This window comes from Octodon degus, unplaced genomic scaffold (genome assembly GCF_000260255.1).
Source record: "Octodon degus isolate 3935 unplaced genomic scaffold, OctDeg1.0 scaffold00086, whole genome shotgun sequence".
In the NCBI taxonomy this organism is placed as follows: Eukaryota; Metazoa; Chordata; class Mammalia; order Rodentia; family Octodontidae; genus Octodon; species Octodon degus.
This window is the reverse complement of record NW_004524662.1, coordinates 6146084-6159377: the sequence shown is the minus strand read 5'-3', so window position 1 is coordinate 6159377 and position 13294 is coordinate 6146084. Positions and strand designations below refer to the sequence as shown.

Here is a 13294-nt window from a genome sequence, read left to right as displayed (position 1 = left end):
TGGGCTTACTGGGGGCCTAATTGGTGACCTTGGCACTTGTTCTACCTTATAACTTACATTTCAAAATGAAAATAATATAATTATCTTGCTTGTCTTGACTAATTAAAAATATAAAATTTAAATCATCCTGATCACCCAGTCACAACCAGTTTAAGTTCTGAGCATAAAACCATACACGCAGGAATGACAACAGAGACTGTTTTCAGAGTAGACAGCATATAGGAGATTCTGACACACAGAGGGAAAAGTCTCCCCTGTTTGGTCTTGTGAGAAATAGGATGAATCCCTCTGAGGAACCTGTGAGAGTTCAGACTGACTAAAAACATAGACATTCATTAATGAAACTCTCTGCCCTGGTTTATTTTTGGTGAATTGAGCTGTATCCAAGGGATAACAAGCAAGGTGTTAGGAAAAGTTTTGCCCAAAGATATCTAGATATTATTATCTGGCATTATTCCAAAGGCAAGATGAAATAAGCATATTGTCAAAGAGGTGGCTGATATGAACTGTTCCAAAATTTCTTATGATTATATAGGCAACATAGTTCTTTACCAGACACAATGATGTGAGTTGGGAGATCAGCTACTAACATTTATAGTCTCCAAATAATAATAGCATTCTGGCTATGAAGAAAAGAAAATGATAAAGCATCATTGACTCAGTAATTTTTTCAATCCATCAGGATTTGAGAGGCTAATGGAATCACTTACATAAATAAAAGTTCTTTGCTCATCTCTATTTTGCCTTTGACTTGGTCTTATAGACTTGATAGAGAATGAAAATATTTTTAATAGTTAATTGATTATAACAGAATCTTCAAGGAGAAATTGAAGTATAAATGTCACTTAGCTGAGTGCTAGTAGAACTAGAATACAGAACCTCTGACTCCTTTTCCTCTTTCTATTTGTGGAGGACCATCTGGATGACTCTCCTTGAAAGAGAAGCAGTTGTCTCCATTTTGGCTGAAACTGACCCTATTTCTATGTACAGAACTGGCTAGGACTTTTCAATTGCCTTTAATGCAAATTGGTCTAGCCGAGGTGGTGGTGGTAGTCTTTGAAGAAGGCAGGTGTGTTTCCGCAGAACCCCCATCTGCTGGTCCCTTGCATGAGCCAAGTTGAGATGGGACAAAGAGCCAATGTTCCATGCTGTCCACTGGGATCAAACCTTAACATAGAAGTTATGGCTTCCTGAAGCTTGAAATATCACACATCAGAGCTAAAGCACTGACCCCAAAGCATTAGATACTATCTCAGTTGTGTAGTGTAAACCACTCTCTGTATATCCTTCTCTCTGCATATTGAAGAACTGAATGCAGGCCTCCTACATAGCCTAGCTCATGGTACTCATCTACTTCCTGCCAGTCTCACAGTCACTCAGCCTCAAGCCACTGCTTTCTTCATGAATAAATAAAATTTGGGTTAGGCCTTGGGTTGAGGCCTTTGTTCCATATATCCATCATCATAGAGGGGCTTAGGACTCCTTGGCTTCCCAAAAGTACAAATATACCTCATTGTGTTTATTTTCACTGTGGGTTTCATTGGGTATGGTAGATTGGAATTGACTTGACAGGATTTCAATAACTTATCCATGGGGTTACAAATATAAACTTCCCAGACTGAGACAAGGACCAGAAACAGCTCACTGTACTATTTACATATTTATATGGGGGCTTTTCTATAAGTTGCTTCACCTTCACATGTGTGTGTGTGAGTGTTTCAGACAGGTAGAGGCAGAGAGTGATAATAAAAATGGATGTAAAACCTACAATCATCTAACAATATTAAATTTATTATCTTGTAGAAAGAAGTAGTTGTGTAAAACTGACTTTTGGAGAGGAGCTGCACACTATTACAATATTGTTTTTGCAGAAGTGTTCACTACATTTCCAAAAATTTGCCTCCCTTTTGAAGATGATGATGAAATATCTCAGATTCCGAGTATATGTGAAAACCAGCACTACTTATGCAAAAATTATATTTTTTTGAAACTCTTCAATGGATATATGCTTCTTATTGTGTTTGAGGCAATTAATACTTAACATCTTTTGCAATGCTCCCTACTGTGGTTATTAAACATAGACTACTGGGCCATCATTAGCTTATTGGGAAAGATTACATCCAAAAAGCACAGAATGACAACTGCATCAGCATTTAAAATACTCTGCTCGATGACCAAGAGTAGAATCCAGTCATTAACAACTATTTATTAAAGGCCCTATTGCAGGAAGCATTCCAGGTGCTGAGGTTACACCACAGAAAGGACAAAGGAAAGTTTTTTGCCCTCATTGAGTTTATATTAGGTTTTTAGTGCTAAGTACAAAAAAAAAAGAGAAGAAAATGTGAAAGGAAGAGAAAATAATGAGTAGCATAGAAAGGGAGTAGAGTCTGCAGTGGTCAGTATTAATGTTTATTAACAACATTGTGCTAAATTTTGTGAAACTACATTTTTAATAACATTTACACTAAGCTGCAACAAAACATCAAAGAGTTGCAGTATAGACAATATATCATATATGTCATGATAATGCAATAAATAATGTAAGTTATTATTTAGAGACAATGGAGAGAAATCAAACTAAAATACTTTTTGAGGGCCGATGGGGCAAGCGCAGGGACTGGGGTTTAATCCCCGATACCACATTCTGCGCCAGCCCTGGCCCTGGGGCATGCTAAATTAATGATGGAGTCTGGGCGTAGTGGTGCATGCCTGTAATCCCAGCTGCTGGGGAGGCTGAAAACAGGAGGATCACTATGAGTCTGAACTGTGTAGTGAGACCCTGTAGCACCCCCCAAAAAAAATTAAAATAGTTTCTGTTAAGTACTAGTCTTTTGTGAATCTTTTATTATTTTTAATTTTTAACTTATGAATTTGGTACAGTCTCACTTAGCAGCTTAGACTCATAGTGATCCTCCTATCTCAGCCTGCCCACCGCTGGGATTATAGACATGCTCCATCACACCTGGTTTTGATGGCCAGCATGACATGTAGTACCAGGAATCAAACCCATGTCCTAATGCTTGCCAGGCAGTGTTATGGGTCACTCAGAATAGGAACCAGATCAGCCAGATTGGAATTTGGAAAGCCATTTATTACTGAGCTCAGGGCCCCCAGTCTGCTCTCATGCAGGAGCGGACCGAAAGGCCGCTAGCCCAGGAAGCAGGGGGCTTTTAAAACATGAAACCACATTTGTTTGGTAAACAAATTCATTGACACAAAACAGTGCTTTCAGGGTCATTGTGACCACTACCTAAACTAAATTTCCTGGGGCTTTGTTTTAGTTTCTGGTTATCTTGCACCTGAGTAAGTACCTGCAGGCAATCTTGCATAGCCCAAGGTTACAAGAAGTTAAATCCCATTTAGTTTGCTTTTGAAGTCATCTATGTAATCTAACTTTGTTTACAGGGATTGGTTAGGTAGGAATTTTATCTAACAAACAGCAAGTAACAGCCACTATTTACTAAACAACTTAGAACAGTGGTGAGTATGCATTTACAACAGAAAGCACAAGATTTACATTTATAATCTAAAATGTGAGTTGACCCATTACAGCAGGAGCTTAGACTGCTGAGCTGTCACCCTGGTCCTTCAGTGAACATTTTTAAAGGGATGGGAATGTGTGCTTCTTCAAAGCACTGTTGTCAAAAAGGAAGTAAGATCAGGGTGAGATCATGATAAAGATTCTTCGCATACTGCACAGAGCTGTCTTGCCTTTTGAGTCTGTGATACTGAATTAAGAAACATACTGATACCCTCTTTAGATGCAGCTTCTCTTTTACCTTTGAGGTGTTCCATAGTAACATTGACAGTTTGGTTCCCAACTAAAATATTCATCGCCACATCTGTATTAGAGTGTACCTAATTGAGAAAATCTGAAATGTATAGTTTCGATAAAAACATAATTCATAGGTTATTTTGTTCACATATACCAGTTATGTCAGGGATCTAGAGTTCCTGCACAGATGTGACTGCAGGTCCTCAAATAACTCACAGCGACTCTCCAGTTTGGATCAAATGCCATGTCACTTGAAGGGCAGGGCAGCCTTACTCAGAGGAAGGCAACTGATTCTCCTCATTCTCAAGATTTTTCACTCACACAGCTTTGCACATTTTTTTTTTCCAGATAGCAACACTGAAAAAGAGGATTTGGGTAAAAAATTAATGGAAAGGCACTTTTTATATAATCCAGTCTTAATGAACACATCTGTGCCTGCATTCCAAAACAAATTACTTTTCATAAAATTCTGGAAATAAAGAACATTTGGTTATGTTCCATAGGTTATTTAACAAAGAGAAGTCCAAACAACCATATACATGAACATTCAGGAAAACATTTTACTAGTGGTATTTTTATGGACCAACTGAGACTTGATCCAAGAAAGCAAAATGGTGAACAAAATTCCTTAAGCACAGTAGATAGGAGTAGATGTCAAAGTTCAAACTTCAGAGGTAGAATTTGAATCTTTTCTGTAAATACTATATGACAGAACTTTTTCTAATGTTTTATTTTATGAAATTAATGGGAACATGGTTTGCTGTGTTTTTTTACCTTAAAGTTTAACCCTCATCATTAAATTTGCAATCAGATACCTTGTTTGTTGTAAAAAGCTGGTTTAAGCATTCAAGAGGCATATAGCTCAGGTTTTTAATAGAATATGTGGGATTCCTAGATCTATCAAAATGGGCTTCTTCGATGGATATTCACTTTGTCAATTATTCAGTATGCCAGAACACAGGTTGGATAACTGTGAAGGAAATTTAAAGTTAATGAAGAAGGTAGCATTTGGGGGCTTCAGGGAGTACAAAGATAATTGTGGATCAATTGTGCCAGACAATCTGAAGCAACTTAAGACTGCAGTCAGTACTTTAATTGTTTCTGCTGCAGAGTTTGAAAGAGCATTTAGTTCAATGAATGATGTGTTAACACCTAGTTGCAATGCTCTGTCCATTAGTTGCATATCATCTTTGTCTTTTCATTAAGCTGGTTGGTCCACTGTTCCACATACTTAAGCCTAAAGATTATGTCAAGAAGTGGCTTATAAGTGGCAGCTTGAAAGCTGGAAAAGTGTAGAAATGTGACAAGAGAAACTCTCTGGCTCTTCTGACTTACTTTTATTTGAAGAGTTTGAACAGTTCACCCATCTTAAGCCTGGACTCCTGGGCATTGAAAGAATTAAAAAAAAAAAAAAGTTGTGTACAACTTTCTCATATAATGAAATAGATTGAAACAAGATCATGCCAGCTCTAAGTTCAGTAGCTTCTTCATTTTGCAGCTCTCAGGACTACCTTCCTCATGAACACACAATGCAAAGTTGATGGGAAGCTGCATGTATCTCTAAGGAATTGCTAAGGGCTCCTTTACACATATCACAAAGAAACTCATATTAAAATAGAATAAATGAGAAGAAAGTAATGATCATTAGCAGAATTTCCCTTTCACATTAGAGTCTTTGTCTGAACAAGAATTCTGCCATCTGCCACTTTGGTGCCTGCACTTGAGTCAGAATTTTGTCTTTGCACCCTGTGTGTCTTTCTCTACAAGAATGATAATTAACTTGGGAAACTCATGGACTGACGAATTTGGTGCAGTTGTCTTAGGATGGCAGTGACACATTTACTCCCCAATAATATATTTTTAACACATTCTTTCTTGTGTCTCACATATTCTTTTTTTTTCTTCAGAGGAACAATTCTGAGAAACTTACTATTCAATGATTCTTCTCCTTGTCCAAAATTTAACAGCAGTAGCATTTCAGATTCCACATCTTCTGTCAAGTCCATATGCATTTATTTTTTCTGCATTTTTTCCAGTTTTCATACTTTTTTGTTCCAGCACTAGACCTGAAAACCTACATCACAGGAGTCAGTAGCTTGTGACTTCAAACAACAGGCATTCAAATTCAAGTGGTGATAGATAGCTCATGATTAAAATATCTCTTTTCTTTGTTCAATGAGCCAGCAAGATTCTTTGAGAGCGTTTAAACTCTAATGCTATCATACTTCAACATTCTTCTCCAGAATCCTTCACATGCACAATTTCTCAAGAGAGAGTGTTAGCTGTCCAAATTCTCATCGGTGCAGTTGTGTTCAGCCGTAACCTTGAACTGTGTCTGCCCTTTCCTTCCTCTCATCTAGGACATCCTCTTGGAGTCCATTTATTTCCTCTCCCCACATATATATCCACTGAGAGAAGGCACCATTTAGAACATTACCAAGTCAATTTTGAGTTTAAATACCTTTCACTTGAAAGTCTATAGGATTTTGATCTGTTTGATTGGTGTGGATAATTTAAGGGGAGTCTTTTATTCACAACTTGGGGAGTAGCTCTGTCTCCTTGATGATAAGTTGCTCAGAGTAAAGGAAGAAAAGAGACTTTCAGTTATTGAATATTTAATTCTGGACAGCAATTTAATCAGGACTGGGATTTGGGCGATGGCTCCAGCCCCTCCTAACTTAGTACAGTTTCAGTTCTTAGTATTCCTTAATTATCCCACTGAGATGTTACAGAAGCAACTAGTAGTAAATGAACTTGGCAAATCAGCTATTACCCAAGTAATGAAATACAAATACATATGTTTGACAATTCTGCAGGGAAATTTTTTAAGCCAGGATTCTCAATGGATTGTATTGGCCAAGAGAGGAAAAACAGGTGTTGTTATCAAACCGTATCTATAAACAATTTGACAGGAGTTTTAAAATAATGCACAGATTTTCTTGCCATGAATTCCAAACATGTCAATTAACCTATGGAGAATCCTGATTGTCAAATAATGAATCAATATACGCCCCACAGGATGATGAAGGGAGGGCTTGCTGTGACGTAGGGTTAAATATTCAAGGCTTTCTCTCAAACAGTATATCTAAGGATGCATATCAACTTCACATCTAACCTCAAACAAAGCAGAGATCAGCTCTACTGAGAAAATTGATTTTATTCAACAGTAAGGCAAGGGAAATTAGTAAATTCAATATTTGTAGAAAGAAAATAAGCGAAGCCAGCTATTCCTGGTGGTCTGAGACTATTCTTTGTTTTGGTAATTATGCCTTTATGTTTTAGGGCTCTTATTTACATTTTCAGGAGCGCTTGAAATAGTTCATGCACCATGCATCCCCCTGAGCATCCAGGTTCTTCCACTGTGCAACAATAAAGTTGTCCCTGGACCAATACAAATTGAAAATGAATCCTAACTTTATAGAAAGTGCTGCTTTGCTTCCTTCATTGTTTAGAGCTCCTTTAGAGCTGAATCACAAACTAATGATCTCCACTGCAGCCAACTCCTTGGTGTGATGGTATCTCATTGTAGTGGAGCCCACATTTACATAATGTATAGTCTAAAATACCTTTGAGCTCCAGCATAGAACTATGGAAAATGATTTTATCTGAGTTTCTGTGCACCTGGATCAGAAGACACAGGCAGAAATCCAGCAATGGGATGAAATTACTAATGTTTGCTATTGGACGGTGAGCCATTCTAAAGCTACGAAAGCCTCCAAAACCCCCTAGGTCTCCATCTCGCCATTAGCTGTACCAGTTTAAACAGTCTGCTGCAAGAAATATTGACAGGTCAAGTACAGCTGGGAAGAGCACGTGTCCCAGTGGCCTTTACACTGACAGTTTCTCCCACATTAAAGAGTTAACTAGCAGCCAACCAGCTCGAAGTGGGAGCTAATGAATGAAATGGAGATTGATATAGACTCTCTTTGGAGGTGCATCGATCTGTATCTTGTGAACTCAGCTTAGGAATTCTGCAAGCAGCATTGCCTGAGTAGCCCTGGCATGGTGCCCATTAGCAAATAACTCTTTTAATGTTGGTCTTCAATTGATATATTTATTGTATTGCATATTACTGTGACCCTTCCCCACACTGCCTTTGTATTTGATGGTTGTGGTAACAAGGTAAGGGATGGAATCAGCAGAATGCATTTAGCTTTGGGCAGTATCAATGAAATATTTAATTAATTACATCCTTCATTTGCATCTGTTGTATCAAAGAGGTCTTTCGGAGGGTACTGAATCTTCTTCCCGGCTGCCCCAGCTAACAGTAATGAATCTGTTGAATATGAATTTAAACCTTGGCACAGGCACTATCTCTTCTGATATTATCAGAGTGAAAATTGGTTTAAAAATAACAAAAGGATGGTTAATCTTGCAACCTCCAATTAAAGATATTATCTGTATAACTGATAACTACCAGAAGCAAGCAAAGGTAACCTCTGCCTAAAGAAATAGATGGTAACATTCGAAGTGTTAACCAAGTCCATATGAGTTTAAATGTGTCACCTTTAGCCATATCTGGGCGGGCCTTTTTCAATTCACAGTTGCTCTCAAGTTCAATATTCAAAAGAATCATCTGGGAGCTTACAGTTCAGAAGGCTAGGGTTGGGGCCTACAAGTATTCATTTAAAACCTAAATAGTTTTGGTGCAGGTAGTCTTCAGACTTCATATTTTTAAAATATTGGCTAGGACATTAGAAACAAAGGAATTCATTGGAAGATACTTAAGAGTGAAAAAAAATGTGAGTGGCTAAAAAGTACATCTAGACACACATATGGAAAATTGCAGCATTCCTACCATCAGTTTCACTTTGGCAATTTCTTCTGTGAGTAACTGGAGACTTGTACTCCTAGATTTGGGCTCTGTTTGCCATCGTTTCCACAGAGGCTGTGGTTTCAGCCTTCCGGTTTCTCCTTAGACCCAGGGATCTAGATCCTGTTTCCAATGCTCAAGGCTGCTGCCCGCACTGCTAGCGCCTTGCATTGCACACCTCCCCATTGGCCCTTAACTCCTCGCGCACTGATATAGAGGGAAAGCACAGGCTGGTGATTTTTCATTATGATCCATGGAAAGTATTGGTGATACGGTAAAACTGCCCTTCAGAGATGACCCAGGTGCGCCAGATGCCTCCTATAGGAAAAGATCTTGGGACAATTTAGGGATCTTGTCGCTATGCCAGAACTAGAGACCAAACTTCATTACATCCCTAGAGTTCAAGCATAAGTACAAGAGGGTACAAAGTATATATCTTATAGGGTTTTTTAAACCTTTTTTTATGTGTTTGGTACAGGGTCTTGTTGCACAGCTCAGACTCATAACGATCCTCCTATTTCAGCCTCCTCAGCACTGGAATACCAGCATGTGCCACCACGCCCTGTTTCAGTGGCCTGCAGGACACATCCAGGGAGGGGCCAGCACAGCATGTGGCACCAGGATCAAACCAGGGTCCTTGCACTTGCCAGGCAGGCCCTTAGACTGCTGAGCTATGTCCTCTGCCCATATCTTATGGTTCTGAATGCAAACTTATTTGAAAAAATTCAGTACCAGCTATGTTTTTCTGGAAATAAAAGAGATACAAAATTCATTTGTTAAAAGAAAACTAGGTTTATCCATAGGGAAAAAGGGGCTACATTCTGCAGTCTCCCTTCACAGCCAACTCAGGAAAGGCATTTAAGGGGATATAACAATGGCTGAGATTTCAGAAACAGCTTATTTCTTCCCAGGAAACTCCTAAGTGAGGTCAAAACAACAAGGTACCTTGCACTGGTGCTACAGAAGTTAAAATACCTGGTGTTTCTAAAATGTCAACAGTACCCATAATAACCCCACATAATGAGGGTACTATCTATGGACATCAGAGGAGCCATTAACCTTAGCGAGGGAGTTCAAGCGAAAGAAACAAGTTTTCTGTGGGTCTCAGTGTCCCTGGAGATCAGGAATTCTGAGAGTATAATAGAGCACAAGGCTGTACACATGTGAACTGCTCAGAGTGACATTTAGAAACTCTGTCTGTGATAGCAGTGTGAAGGATGGATCTGAAGATGTGAGAAACACTGAGATCATTTAGGCCAATGCTACGATCCCTGTTTTACAAAACGAACAGGTCCCAGTTATGAGACAGAAGATTTGAGAAGTATGTGTGAATGAGAATAATGAAGGCAGTACTGTAATTCCACTCCAGGAATTTGTGGCATGGAGTGGCTAAGCCAGGCAGAAGGGGCCTTCCTGCAGAACAGTGACCACTGAGAAGCCAGGTTGAGACTAGGGAAGAGAGAAATTTCCTGAGCTCTGCTTTGGACAGGTTAAGTGTTAGGTGTCTGTGGAACAAGGTGCTAAAGACTCTGGGATAACCAAATGTGAGATTGTGGGACTGGGCATGTTATGAGTCAGTAGTTACTCCACGGAAGCCACAGTTATGGGCATAGAAAAGATTATTTAAGGTGGTGCGTCCCAAAAGGCGAACACCAGGAAGCTCAGCAGCAGCCTTGGCCACTTGTTCTTGTAAATGCAGATGCTTGAGCCCCACCACTGAGTCTGAGTTTATGGGGAAGCACTCTAGCCAAATGAGATCAGCCCCCTAGGGATTCTTTTCTTAAAAAAAAACACATAGCACTTTATTATCAATACAGTGATGAAGGGCAGGTCTTCAAGGGGTGGGAGTGGGTCCTGAAAGCAGGGAGGCGGCACCTACTTGCCAGCGATGAGTGGTTTCCGCAGCACCACGATGACTGAGTCCCTGCGCAGGAACATCTTGGAGATGTAGCGGTCCTTGTTGACTGGCTTCGACTTCTTCTTGCCCTTGCTGCTTTTGGGGACCTCAGTCCACATCTGTTTCACGTTCTCCAGCACCATGTTGCAGTGCCTGTCAAAGGCCTTCACCCGGCCTAGCAGTTTCTTGTTGTTGCGGCACTTGATGAGCACCTGGGTGTTGTTCTTGACTGACTGGGTCAGCACAGAAAGTGGACCCGTGTCAAATTCCTCCTCCTCCCGCTTCTGCAGCTCCTCTGGAGTCATCTCACTCTTGGGCTTGTTGAGGAGGCTCATGGTGGCAGCTGCAACCTCCGCATTACTCTCGTCTCCCTCGTGTTGCTTCGGCCTCAGAGCCCTCTAGGGATTCTGACATGTGCTCAAATCTGAGAAGCACTGATTTAAGGAAATCGTGGCACAAGAACAGTTCCAGATCACTTAGAGAAAAGAAAGATCCATGGAAGGGTTTATAAAATGTGCACACAGCGGTAAGAAAGGAAGCGAAAGGAGACATGGAACCATGTTATGAAAGGAAAGTGCTTTAAACAGTAATGCTGAATACTGAGGACCCAGAGAAGAAAGGATCTAGAACACACGTTTTGAATGAATGGTTAATAGATTGTTGGAGCCTTTGTCTGAAGCCCGTTCACAGAGTGGGGAGCGATATGAGGAAGTGGGGAGAAGGAGCCTAAGTTGCTCATTCACAAAGCTTAAAGGGAACAAGGAGAAATGGAGGGGAAGCGTTTGACTGGTGAAAAGGTGTCTTTCCAAAGTTTAGAGAAAAAGCCTTGAAGGAGTCACACTTTGGAAACTTGCAGTGACCTCTGAATTGGCTTCTCTTAGTCCCAATTTAGAAGTGTCATTATTCTAATCAATCACCTTTCCCTGTTTGTTGGCTCACCATCACTGTAGGTTTGATGCCTTACCTTATAAGGCAGTCTCACTGTCAGTGTGTCCCCAGCGGCTGGGACTTGTCTGAGTCTTGGGCTTTGTGTCTGTCCCTGTGCTACCCTCTGCCTGCTCCCCAAAGTCAGCATAGAGAATTTCTTCTAATCTTTAGAGACGGATCTTCTCTGAAAAACATTCCCTTCCCACCTTCACCAGCCTCCAGCATCTGTGTGTATGTCACTTTGTGGCATATCCACATACAGTTGTCTTCATCTGTCTGTCTCATGGACTATAAACCCATGGACTATGAACAGAACCAAATGCAACTTATTGTGTAACCCACTGTCCCATGTAGTGCCTGTCCATAATACAAACTCAGTGATAGTTTATGGAACACATGAATGAATATATTTCTAAAGAAACCACTTTGTTCACTTTCTGCTTTACCCTTGTGCTCTAGCATCTGCATTATTTGCCTACCTCAGATCTTTATATCTTTATTTTTGTGGCCACCCCCTAGAGGTAGGTTGGTGTGGCATGTGGTTCCAGGGATCAAACCACGGTCTCTGCACTTGCCTAAGCTTGCCTAAGCTTGTCTAAGTAGGCACTTTAGACTGCTGAGCTATCTCAACGGCCCCAGATCTTTATATCTGAAAGAATACATATGCAAGGTTTTCTCCAATTTTAACAATTTTCTTTCTAGGATGAAGAGTTACCTAGGGTATAGGTGTTGTTGCTTGAACTGTGATTTTCTTTTTCCCAGCTTACTCTCCAGTCATATTAGGGCCTACTCAGAGCTGCAGATAAAGTCATGTATTCACTGGCTTTTAATGACATTTGGTAGTCTGGGAGGGTTTCTGAGGAAGGTTAGATTAAGATTTGGGACTTAAGTAGCCCCTACCAGACTTTGGAAAGAATGTACATGTTTTGTTTTGTTTGTGCATTTTAATGTTTATTTATTTACTTGGTACAGGGTCTCACTATGCAGCTCAGACTTGTAGTGATCTTCCTGTCTCAGCCTCCCCAGTGCGGGGATTACAGATGTGTGCCACACAGGTTTGGTGACCAGCACAGTGTGCCCAGGGTAGGGTCAGCATAACATGCAGTACTGGCGATCGAACTTCGTCCTTGCTTTTACCAGGAAGGCACTTAAATCACCAAGCTATCTCCGCAGCCCAGAATGCACATGTTGACCATGTGCCAAGGCAGCCTGGCTGTGAGATACAAGGCCACAAAATGCTATCAATCAAGCAATATCCTCAGAGCCACACAATACTAAACTTTCAGAAGTACATTGTGGCATTCCAGGTCCATAAATTGATAATTTCAAAGCCAGACACCACCCCTAAATAGTAAAAATGAAAATCTCCTTATCAGGAAATTTTTGGTTTCTTCATTTCCCTTCTGTTTCTATGCAATTAGCAGAAGACGATGTGTGGATAACACTGCGAGTTTGTCCAGACACACATGCACCCAGGCGCCCACACACACCCACACCCCCACACACACACAACCCCCCCCACACACCCCCCCTACAGGCTTAAAACAGGATCAGTCTGTCTGCTCATCTACTAAAAATGTTATATCCATCTTTTCTTTCCTTCAGCATCATTGTAGGTTCAGACATTTTTTCTTTTCATGACAAGAAAAATCTTTTTATTATAGGCTTGAGGAAAGCATTTCTTTAAAATGTGGAAAAATAAAGTATTTTAATTGTTTCCTTTGGAACCTCTCCTGTCCCTCACAGTAAAAAATAAATAAATAAATAAATTCCCCAATAATGATCTAAGAAGATGAGTCTTTTTCATTGAATATTAGCTAGAAATTTATAACTAATTTGTATACATTGCATGTTGTTGTCATCATTGTCATCGTTGTCTTCT

The 13294-nt window shown here is 40.2% G+C and overlaps 1 protein-coding gene and 1 pseudogene across 1 annotated transcript in view; one reads left to right on the top strand and one right to left on the bottom strand.

The window, feature by feature from the left end:
* Positions 1 to 13294, top strand: part of Npas3 (neuronal PAS domain protein 3) — an 812688-nt gene that overhangs the window by 623654 nt on the left and 175740 nt on the right. The gene's annotated exons all lie outside the window — the stretch shown is intronic.
* Positions 10464 to 10860, bottom strand: LOC105742960 (annotated as a pseudogene).